The sequence below is a fragment of the Numida meleagris genome, chromosome 4 (assembly GCF_002078875.1).
Source record: "Numida meleagris isolate 19003 breed g44 Domestic line chromosome 4, NumMel1.0, whole genome shotgun sequence".
Classification (NCBI taxonomy): Eukaryota; Metazoa; Chordata; class Aves; order Galliformes; family Numididae; genus Numida; species Numida meleagris.
The window spans coordinates 24,248,673-24,258,455 of NC_034412.1; the positions used below are offsets into that span (position 1 = coordinate 24,248,673).

The following is a 9,783-nucleotide window of genomic DNA, read 5'->3' on the forward strand; positions in this document are numbered from 1 at the left end:
CTGTAATTCCAAAGCTGTTAGGCCTCAAGGATTAACCCCATAGGAAAGAGAGGGCGTTATCTGTTGGCAGTCAGGGCATGCTCTGATTATTTGCTGTGCCTGACTCAAGCTAAGCCCGTAAGACTTTTGCAGTGCTTTAGCCATCTGGTGAAAAAAGGCATGTGAAAATCAAGCCTGTTCAAATGAATTGGGAAGTACAGTTACACTAGCTAATTGATCTGTGTACCTGTTTCCTTCTACTAAAGGTCCTGGTAAAGCAGTGTGTGATCAAACATGTGATATGAAATATGGATTCCATCGAGAATTAACTAGAGACAGAAGAGTATACAGAAGCATCAACAGTTGTCCACTGGAAACATCTTTTAAATATGATCCTTCTATTCTAGTCACTATTCCTGTAACATAAGCTGAATCAGTGATGATATTAATAGGACTAGACCACTTTTGAAACGTTCTTACTACGGCAGCTAGTTCTAAAATTGCAGAGATCCCTTTATTGTTTGAATATCTGATTGCCATTGGCTAGGCTAGTCCTGCCATACAATTACTGATTGACCTGTTTTCCCTGACCCATCTGTGAATACAGTCAAGGCATCTAAAGGCACTGAAGAACTTTTGGGGACTTCCTATATATTAAAATGTGTTTGTAGCAATTTATGCCCCAGTGTGTGTATTGATGTCACCCTGGCGAATCCCTCCATTGTCACATGAAAAGGAAATGAACATTAGAACAACCATTGTAACATGTTTGTAGACATAGGTAACGTAACCACCAATGGTTCGGACCTGCTCAGCGACAACAACTTTTGTCTTCCTCGCATAATGAGAGCAGAGATCATTTCAACTTTTGCAGTAATTGTTTCAGAAAACTGATCAGGCAGAAAGATCCATTCCAATATTAAAAGAGAATCATTCAAGTCATTATCCCACTGAAAGAGAAGAGCATAAGCCTGGAAATCTGGGTTCAATACTATTAATTGAAATGGAAGGGCAGGGTCCTATTGCTGAGCTTGTCTCTTTGTGGCAACCTGCTGCAGGGCTTTCTGCGCTGCATGTGTCTGTGATCTTTTTGAATTCAAAGCTGAATTGCTCTTCAGCAATTGAAAAAATGGGTGTAAAGTTTCATTAGATATTCCTAGTAAAGGCCTGACCCAATTTATAGTTCCTAGCAGCCTTTGCATATCATATAGAGTTTGGATTTCTGAATTTATTTTAAGGCACTGTGGAGCAATAGTCTGATTTGTAATTCGCCATCCTAAATACATCCATGGTAAACTCTTTTGAACTTTTTCTGGTGCTACCTCTAAGCTACAGCTTTTAATGTTGTTAATGACTGCAGCCATGGCATGTCGCATTTCTTCAGGTGACCTGGTTGCCACAAGGGTGTCATCCATGTAATGGTAAATAACAGCATTAGACAGTTTTTCCCTTGCAGGGGTTAAAGCTTTGGCAACAAACCACTGACAGATTGTGGGCCTGTTTTTTGTTCCTTGGGGTAATACTGTCCAGTGATACTGCTGGTGCAGACGCATGTACAGAAGGAACGGGAGAAAGCAAGCTTGGGAGCATCACTGGGATCCAGAGGGATGGTGAAAAAACAGTCTTTTAAGTCAATAACAGTTAGGCACCAGTTTTTCGGTAACACTGAAGGGGATGGAAGTCCTGGTTGTAATGCTCCCATATCTTCAATCATGGCATTAATTTGTCGCAAGTCATGCAATAATTGCCACTTTCCACTCTACTTTCTTATGACAAACACTGGTGAGCTCCAGGGACTAGTCGTGGGGACTGTATGTCCAGCCTGCAGTTGTTCCTGAACTAAATTACGTAAATGATGCAGCTTCTCACTACTGAGGGGCCACTGATCAACCCATACAGGATCTTTTGTCTTCCATGTGAGTGATGGGGTTTGCTGCACTTCAGTTGCCCCAGGAGAAATTTGACCCAATACTGGTTCCCCACTGTGAAAGACAACCCTACCCTAGAGAGTTAATGGGGCTTGAAGAATATATGGATGGATGCAAGCTCTTCTCCCTTCTGGACCCACTACTCGAATTATGTGTGAGCTTTGCAAAGGAAGAGACTGCCTCCCTATGCCAGCAAGTGCTGTGTGCACTCGTATAGTGGGCCAGTGTGATGGCCAGGCATCTTGAGCAATCACAGTCACATCAGCGCCTGTGTCTAAAATTCCTGAAACGTCAAATTTCTGTGGGGGGGTGCCTGATTCCAGAATACAGGTTAACATAGGTTGAGCATCTGACACCTTCTGTATCCACAATATTTGGGGTGTCCCTGTAGATCCAAACCCTGCAGCCACCCTTTCCACAGGCACAGCCGGAACCGACTGTGCCTGAAAATAAATCAATTGAGTAATACAAGTGGCCACTGGTACTTCACATGGGGGCACTGGTGTCCAGACCATAATTTTTCTCTCTCCAGTATAATCAGCATCTGTGAGACCTGGTGACACAAAAAGACCTTGCACTGTGGCAGATGAACACCCTAGAAGCAAAGCACTCAGTCAATTTCCCAATAGACCATTTACCCTGGTAGCCACCACTTGCACTGCCGTGGAGTCAAGGGTTACTGGTTTGGAGGTGGCCAGGTCCACTCCGGCACTGCCACAGGTCCTGGTGTATAACCTGGGGACATAGGGATTGGTTGTGGTGTCAATGCCTGCACTGGGGCCATTTGTGTCGTTGCGCACCCCTGCTGCACACTCCGAACCCCGTTTCCCTAAATGGATTGCCCATCTTTATTAATGTGAGAACAGCATTGATCCACATAATGTTGTCCTTTATGACACCTTGGGCATACTTCCAGCAGATCAGGAGCCTTTTTATTAGGACAATCTCAGCATAAATGATGTGGCTGCCCACATACAAAGCAGTTTTGCAAACTGAATTTCATGGCTGCAAGGGCTGAAGCCATCATGTTACACTAGTGGTGCATTGTCCCTATCTTGTTGCGCATTTGCAGAAGCGTAGGGTTAGATAAGGGATGAAACACTTTTTGGCAATCCTCATTTGCATTTTCTATCGCAAGCTTGTTTAACAGTATCTCTCGTGCTTCCTCATTCTCAATTTGCTTGTCAAGGCTATCTTTCAGCTTGTCAATAAACTGCATGTAGGGCTCAGTAGGACCCTGTTTAATGCTGGTAAATGATATCTGCAGTTTTCCAGCATCTGGGACTTTCATAAAAGCGCCAAGGACTAATTCCTTGGACTGTTCCAAGGCTGCAACAGGGAGCTGTACTTGGGCTCCCATGGTAGCAAAAGCACCCTCTCCTAGCAGTGCGTCTTCTCCCATCAGCAGGGAAGGATCTCCCTGCTGTCTTCCCAAATTTTCAATTGCTTTTCATTGGGTTCTCTTCAATATCCCATCCACATCATAAACTGAGTACATGTCAGGATCAATTGCGCCAGGGTTTTGCAGTCGCTTGGACAAAGGATAAAGCCCTTCATTACTGAGCCCAGGAAGGTAATCGTATGCAGAGATCCTAGCCCAAAGTCAAGAACTGTTTTCCTGAGTTCCTTTATTACTTGGAAACTCATTCCCTCCCATCTTGGGGGTCTGTTCGGCTCATATATCACAGGGCATGTGAGTGCCGAGTGCAACCGATGGAGCATTTCAAGATCCCCGCTTGATTCTGCTTCCTTTTGGATTGCTCACCACATATCATGCACTTCAGGGGGGGAACCATCCTTGTCTTTAATCAAATTACATGTAGGTGGCAGAAGCGGAGCAGCAGGCAGTGGTGGTGGGGTGGATGGTTGTGGCACAGTGAGCGATGAGGGAGAGGGATCGAGTTCTTTCTCTGAGTCCATGAGCTTGGGATCCAGCGAGTTGTCTGGCCTGTCCTGTTGATTATTTGTGGCTGCGCCCAATAACAGAGGCTCCTCAGACTCTGCCAATCCTGCCGAACCCATATGTTTCTTGAAAGTCTCAAAAACAGTTCTCCACAGCCCTAAAAGACCGTGTGCTGCAGTATCTGAGCTAATAGCAGTATCCCAGAGTTTCACCCCCACTTGGTTCCACATGTTTGTTTTGTAGATGGAGACGCTAGTCACTCCACCTATATGGCTGGAAACCCATACAAGAAGGCGTTTCAAATCCACAGAATCTACTTTTACGTGATGCTTCTGCAGAATATGCTCCGTCATCTGATAAATTGCTTTTTGTTCCTTGGACATTTCATGACCTATAGTTCCCCACTGCTCACCTCTGTCCAGCAGAGATGTTGTTACTGTATGGTCAATCCTGCTTCCTTTCAGCAGTCTCAAGTTCAGTGGGGCTTGCCACCAGTCAGCCGAGTAAGCTGATTCAAGTCCCTGATTCAGGGCGTCATTTGTGGCAATTAAATCATGGACACTAATGTGGATGCATAGCAGAGTCCTTTATTATCTTCATCTACAGACTTTTATACCCACACTGCCTTAACCTGGTATTTTTCCACTGTTTTCTGTATCCTGAAGATACATCTGCAGAGCATGCAGTTCACAGTCACGGTGGGCACAAATGGTTACAATCCCTTACAATTGTTGCTAAACTGTAGTTACTTTTTCCATGTATTCTGGAGATGTCCTTGGTTCTCAGCCTTGCTTTCTCATGCTGTTTATCTTGCTTTGCAGCTTCTGCTCTGAACAGTCTTTCTTGTATTCCCACACCAGCCCTCTGGTTTTTATGCGGACAGACAAGTCCCTCTCAGGAAGCCAGCTTGGCAAAGTCAGAATAGCTCTGTTCTCGGGCCGCAGCACTCCATGGCCATGCGCTGCTCAAACACTGGGGCTGGATTTCCTCCAGGGCATCCACACATGCTCCAACTCTCCTGCAGGTTTCTGCAGGGTTTGTGGCTTCCTGCTGGGGAGCTTCTCATGTTCTTCTGCAACATCATTCCTGCCCCCTCTGGTACTTTACTGGGAGATGCTTCAGAGTTCATTAGCCTGGACTTCCTTCCTCCCATCAGCAGCTGCTCCTACGCTGACCTTCATTCATACTGTGATACCATCCACCTGCAAGACAGAGAAAGGAAATGTGGGATTAGTGCAAACTCAGAAGCCCAAGGCTGTGTCACTACCACGTATTGCAGCCTTGGGAAGTAAGCTGTAACTACAACCTTTGTCAGAATTAAAACAGGCACCATAAATTAAGTGTGACCTGTGAACTGAAGTAATTGCCACAATCAGAAATAGACACTGAAATCACTCACTTAACTGTAGGTGGTTACCTCCAAATTCTTTTGCTTTTGGGAAAATATGGACTTGGAATTGAAGGATACAAGAAAAATGATATCTACTTCCCCACAGGGGGTTAAGCTTGGAAATAGGACTCCAAAAGAAACGGTTTTCAACTCTCTGTAAGGCACCAAGTGATGGGATGATTTCCCATGCCTGCAGAAAGCCTGATCTGCTCTGCCGCAGGTGGCTGAGTGAAACAAAGGCTGTGCTGCTCATACAGAAGCACATGGGGCACAGGCATGGAGCAGTTACACACCAACGCGCAGGATGCAAACATGGCTTGGGCACTTTTCCATCGGAAGGGAAATCCCTTCCCCCGTCCCACCACACGCACACCCGCTCCTCAGGGCTGTACTGACACAATCAGCACAGAAACGATGCAAACATTCTGACAAAAGATGGTGGTTTTTAACAGATCCAAACAATGAGACATCAGTTGGCTGTGTGGGCTCCTGGGTGACACCGCCATTTCCAAGCCATTGCTTCATAGTGGCAAATAAAGACTGCATATTTTATTATTCTTCTACACAAAACAGAATGACAAAACAGGAGATATGTGCACCTGCAGCAACACCCTAGTTGTGAAAGGAATGGAAAGACAGAAAAATCAAACATGAATGTTATTCTAATACAAGGAGGGAAGTTCCCTATAATATATATTTTTTTATCATTTATAATAGGCAGTAGGTACTTTTGAAGGAAAATCCTAGGCCTTGTGTTCTGACAGGTATAAAACAAAGCCACAGCCCCTGCTACAAAGGTCAGGTCTTCAGCACCCATTGCCTGAGGAGCACTTCGCAACTCATGCAAACTGAGCAGTGCAGGAAAGGTTGCGGTATTTCTTCTTTGTTGGAAAACACTAAGCACAGGGTTACCCGCTGATAAGCGTGGGGAAGCAAGCCAACTCAATATAAGTGCAAGTAGCTTCGTTTATTGCAGCAACGGCTCCTCCTTATATAAGGCACCCGTTCACAATCTCATTTATCTTAAGACATGTCACAGAACAATGCAGTTTTCAAAGCACATCACTTTGCGTTCGAAACACAGAACGGGACCACAAAACAGAGCACATCACGTAGGCAACTCTAAACATAACATTCCATGCAGGAACAGCTTGATCGTTATCTACTTGATCGATATTTACAACACTGCACCTGGCTCATAAATCTCCCTAAAGGGTCAATTACGCACCAAGACGCCAGCTGGCATGCATAGCATTTCCTCAACACTTTTTCTCCAGGCTCAGAAGTTAATTTTCCTACCTTAAAAAGAAAAGGGGAAAAAAGCCTGACATAAAGTAGACACAATATTGTCTCATATCACAGGTAGAAGCAGAAGAGCTCTTGCAGCACAAAGCTCAGGGCTGTAGAAATTAAGGTTGCCTCTAAGCTGTTGCTTTAAAACAGCATGAGTTATTGGACATGACACGTGAAAGACAAGGTTAAATGCAAAACATCAACACTTCCTGTAGAGCACATTACACAGCTGTAGGCACCACCTGAAAGGTAACAACAGGTCAGGAAGGAAAACCTTACTATGTGAACACAGGGACAAGCTACTCTCTTCTTCTTGGCATTTGTTCACAGTGAGGATTTCCTTCAAGAGTGCTGCTCAAGATGCTGCTGTCTCCAGCTGTTGGTCACTTCCCAACTGTGGGACACTGTGCCCTCAGGTCATTCTGCTTTGGGCAAAGCCTGCAGGGTTAACTCCAAACCACAGTCACAGACCACAGACTAAGCCAGCTGGTTTGCCTGAAAGGACTCAAAGGATACGCACAGGATCCCTTCTCCTGGTAGCTCTCTCAGGGCAAAAACCTCCACTCTCAGAGCAACATCCAAGAGCTGGAAGGCAGAAGAAGCCTCCAATCCCCATGGATGTGGCTGTCTGCAAAGACAACAGCTGCCTGCTCTTCAGCAGGGTGATGCTTACCCAGCAAAGCACTCACCCAGCAGATGCCTTTCCTCAGGCATCTGCTCAGTACTCAGAACTGTCACAAGTTTGTGCAGCCCTTAGCATTGCATTTCCAATCAAAGTTAATATATATCTTAAACCTTTCTGTCTGTGTTAGTACTTGGATCCCCAGTTAGGGCTGAAGCTCAAGAGACTAACACAACACAAATAACACAACATGCAACTAGAAAACACATCTAAAAGCCAAGAAGAGTCAACACTCTGACCTTGGGCACAACTCATCAACCAAGAGCCAGGCCTTGCAAACTTTGCTGACCTGAGCGTGTGGAAGGGGGCTGGCCATCAGACCAGAAGTGCCCATTTCAATTGCAACTCCATGTAGAGAAGAACACCAAACATTAACAGGTGTGAATGAATTCATTCACAAGCTGCATAATGAGTTTATTCTTTATAAAAAGGAAAGATGGATTCCAAGTCAAAAAGGTAACAGCAGGAGTTAATATCAACTGAAGAGGTTCCTGTTCCTACACCTCATCCTCTTGCCCCAACTTTCCTTGCAGCACCCCAGCTCCTGGAAGATGCCCACAGACTTAAAGTTGATCTCAAATCCATAGGACTCCTTTTACTGTACTCCATAAAAAGGGATGTCAGACTTGTTCCATACACTCAAACTGACCGAGCAGTGGTATCACAATCACTTACAACACACATGGAAGCATCCAAACCCTGAGAATTTTTCTCCCTTGCACTACCAGGTTCTTCTAAGCAATCCAGACTTCTGTTGCTCCTATAAAACAGTGGCCAGCAGTACAAAACAAACAGCCCTTGAGGACTCTGAAAACAGAACCTGATCCACAAAGCACAACTGAACTTCACAAGCGCACAGGAATCTCCTTGGATGATGATAATTTTCAGGTATTTATGAGCTAGCTGGGAGGAAATGTCTTTTAGCGTTGGTTTGATTATAGGCATGGGGTTTTTCAAAAGCTTTCCCTGCTGGCCTCGCTCTGTTCCCACCCAAGCACACAGAGCCTTACAATCCACTTTCATGATCAACGATTAGAGGCCAGTCTCAAAAGGTTTAACAACTCCAGCCACAAGGCCAGCATCTCTGCAGCCATCCTTTTCATGTGAGTCCAGGAAAAAGTTCACAGCACACTTTTTCTGAACTACTATAATATCAGTAGTGTTTTGGGTGGTAGAAAGACACAGCAAATAATTCATCAGATATATTCTGGCACATTTCCCATGAAAAACAGCATTATTCAAATATCTGTGTTTCTAAAGCAGATCTATAGATGTTAAACATACAGTAAGCAGCTATGACAGGCTCTTTTTAAAAACTTTTCAATGGAGAAAAGTGTTTATATTCACTTTTCCTGACGACAGAAACACAGTACCAGTTTTCAAAGCCCATCTGCCCTACAGTAGGCAGACAACGGGTACATTAAGGAACATACACATCCCCTCCTGCACAACTGGAGCCCACAACGTACCTTCAGATCTCCATGAAATACTGGTCTTTTACACTGAAACAGCCTCACTACAGCTTCATGGGTCTCAAGGGGGCTCCCACAAGGCAGCAAGCACTGGCATGGGGCTCTTACGAGGCTTTGAGGTCAGCAACTGCTTACTCGGTGCTGCAGCAGACCCAGCGTGTGCTGGTGGAGCTGGCATACCATCTCTGCACCGATGCATCCTCTGAGCCTTCTCCCCATTGCACTCCCCCTTCACTTGTTTCTTGGCAGGCCACAGCTCTGCTTTTCGTTTCTCTTCTTTCAATCCCTTCTACCTTCATCCAGCCAGGGTCTTGGAGAAAGAGTTCTCCTACCGGGCATGGCTTGTCAGTTTTCTTTCAAACCAAGAATCTAAAGTAGTTCCTCTTACCCTTTGGCCAAGATTGTTCTCCTTCTGCGGAGGTCCTGTGGCAAGCAGGGGCAGAACTTTTCTCAGGCATCTCCTGCATCATGCAAGCCTTGCATGATGGGAACCCAAACATGGAGGGAGCTGCTGCCTCTGAGTCCTCTGGTGTTGTTTGTTGCTCCAGAGGGTTTCTTTCTGTCACTGGACGTTCTGTAAGCAGTCCTAATGGACTGCTCGCCACAGCCTTTTTCACTTCCTTTCTTTTCATTTTTGTTTTCCTCATAACACTTTGTGTTGTTTCCTAGATTCCTGCAAGTTTTCTTCATTTTTTCTTCTTTGCTTTGCTTTCCTTTGCTGTGCTATGGTTAGCTTTCCTATTTGTTTTCCCTATTTTTTTATTATTAATTGTTACATTAAATTAATTAAATCATAATTAATATGCATAATTACAGTTAATATTAAAATATTAATATCTTAAAATATAAATATTAATGTATATTATATTATACTTATTATAATCAAACCGTTTTTTAAATATCTTCTTCTCTTTACTTTTTTTCTTCCCCCTCTGCCTCTTTACCCTTTGCCTTTTGCGGTAAGGCACTACAGGAGCAAAAGGAACATGAGGTGAGATGCTGCAGGACCAATTGAAAGTAAGGTAAGGTCAGGTGCTGCTAGAGCAAAGGAAGGTAAGGTGAAGTGCTATGCTTCACAAGCAAAGGAATTTCAGGTAAGGCAAGGTAAGGTGCTGCTAGAGCAAAGGAAGGTAAGG

At 44.6% G+C, this 9,783-nt stretch overlaps 1 long non-coding RNA gene across 1 annotated transcript; it reads right to left on the reverse strand.

Annotated features, from left to right (window-relative positions):
• LOC110398336 lies at window positions 310–9,595 on the reverse strand. The gene is made up of 2 exons (XR_002438329.1): window positions 9,036–9,595; window positions 310–5,012 (listed from the first exon to the last, which is right to left on the reverse strand). It is a non-coding gene; the product is annotated as an uncharacterized LOC110398336 (long non-coding RNA).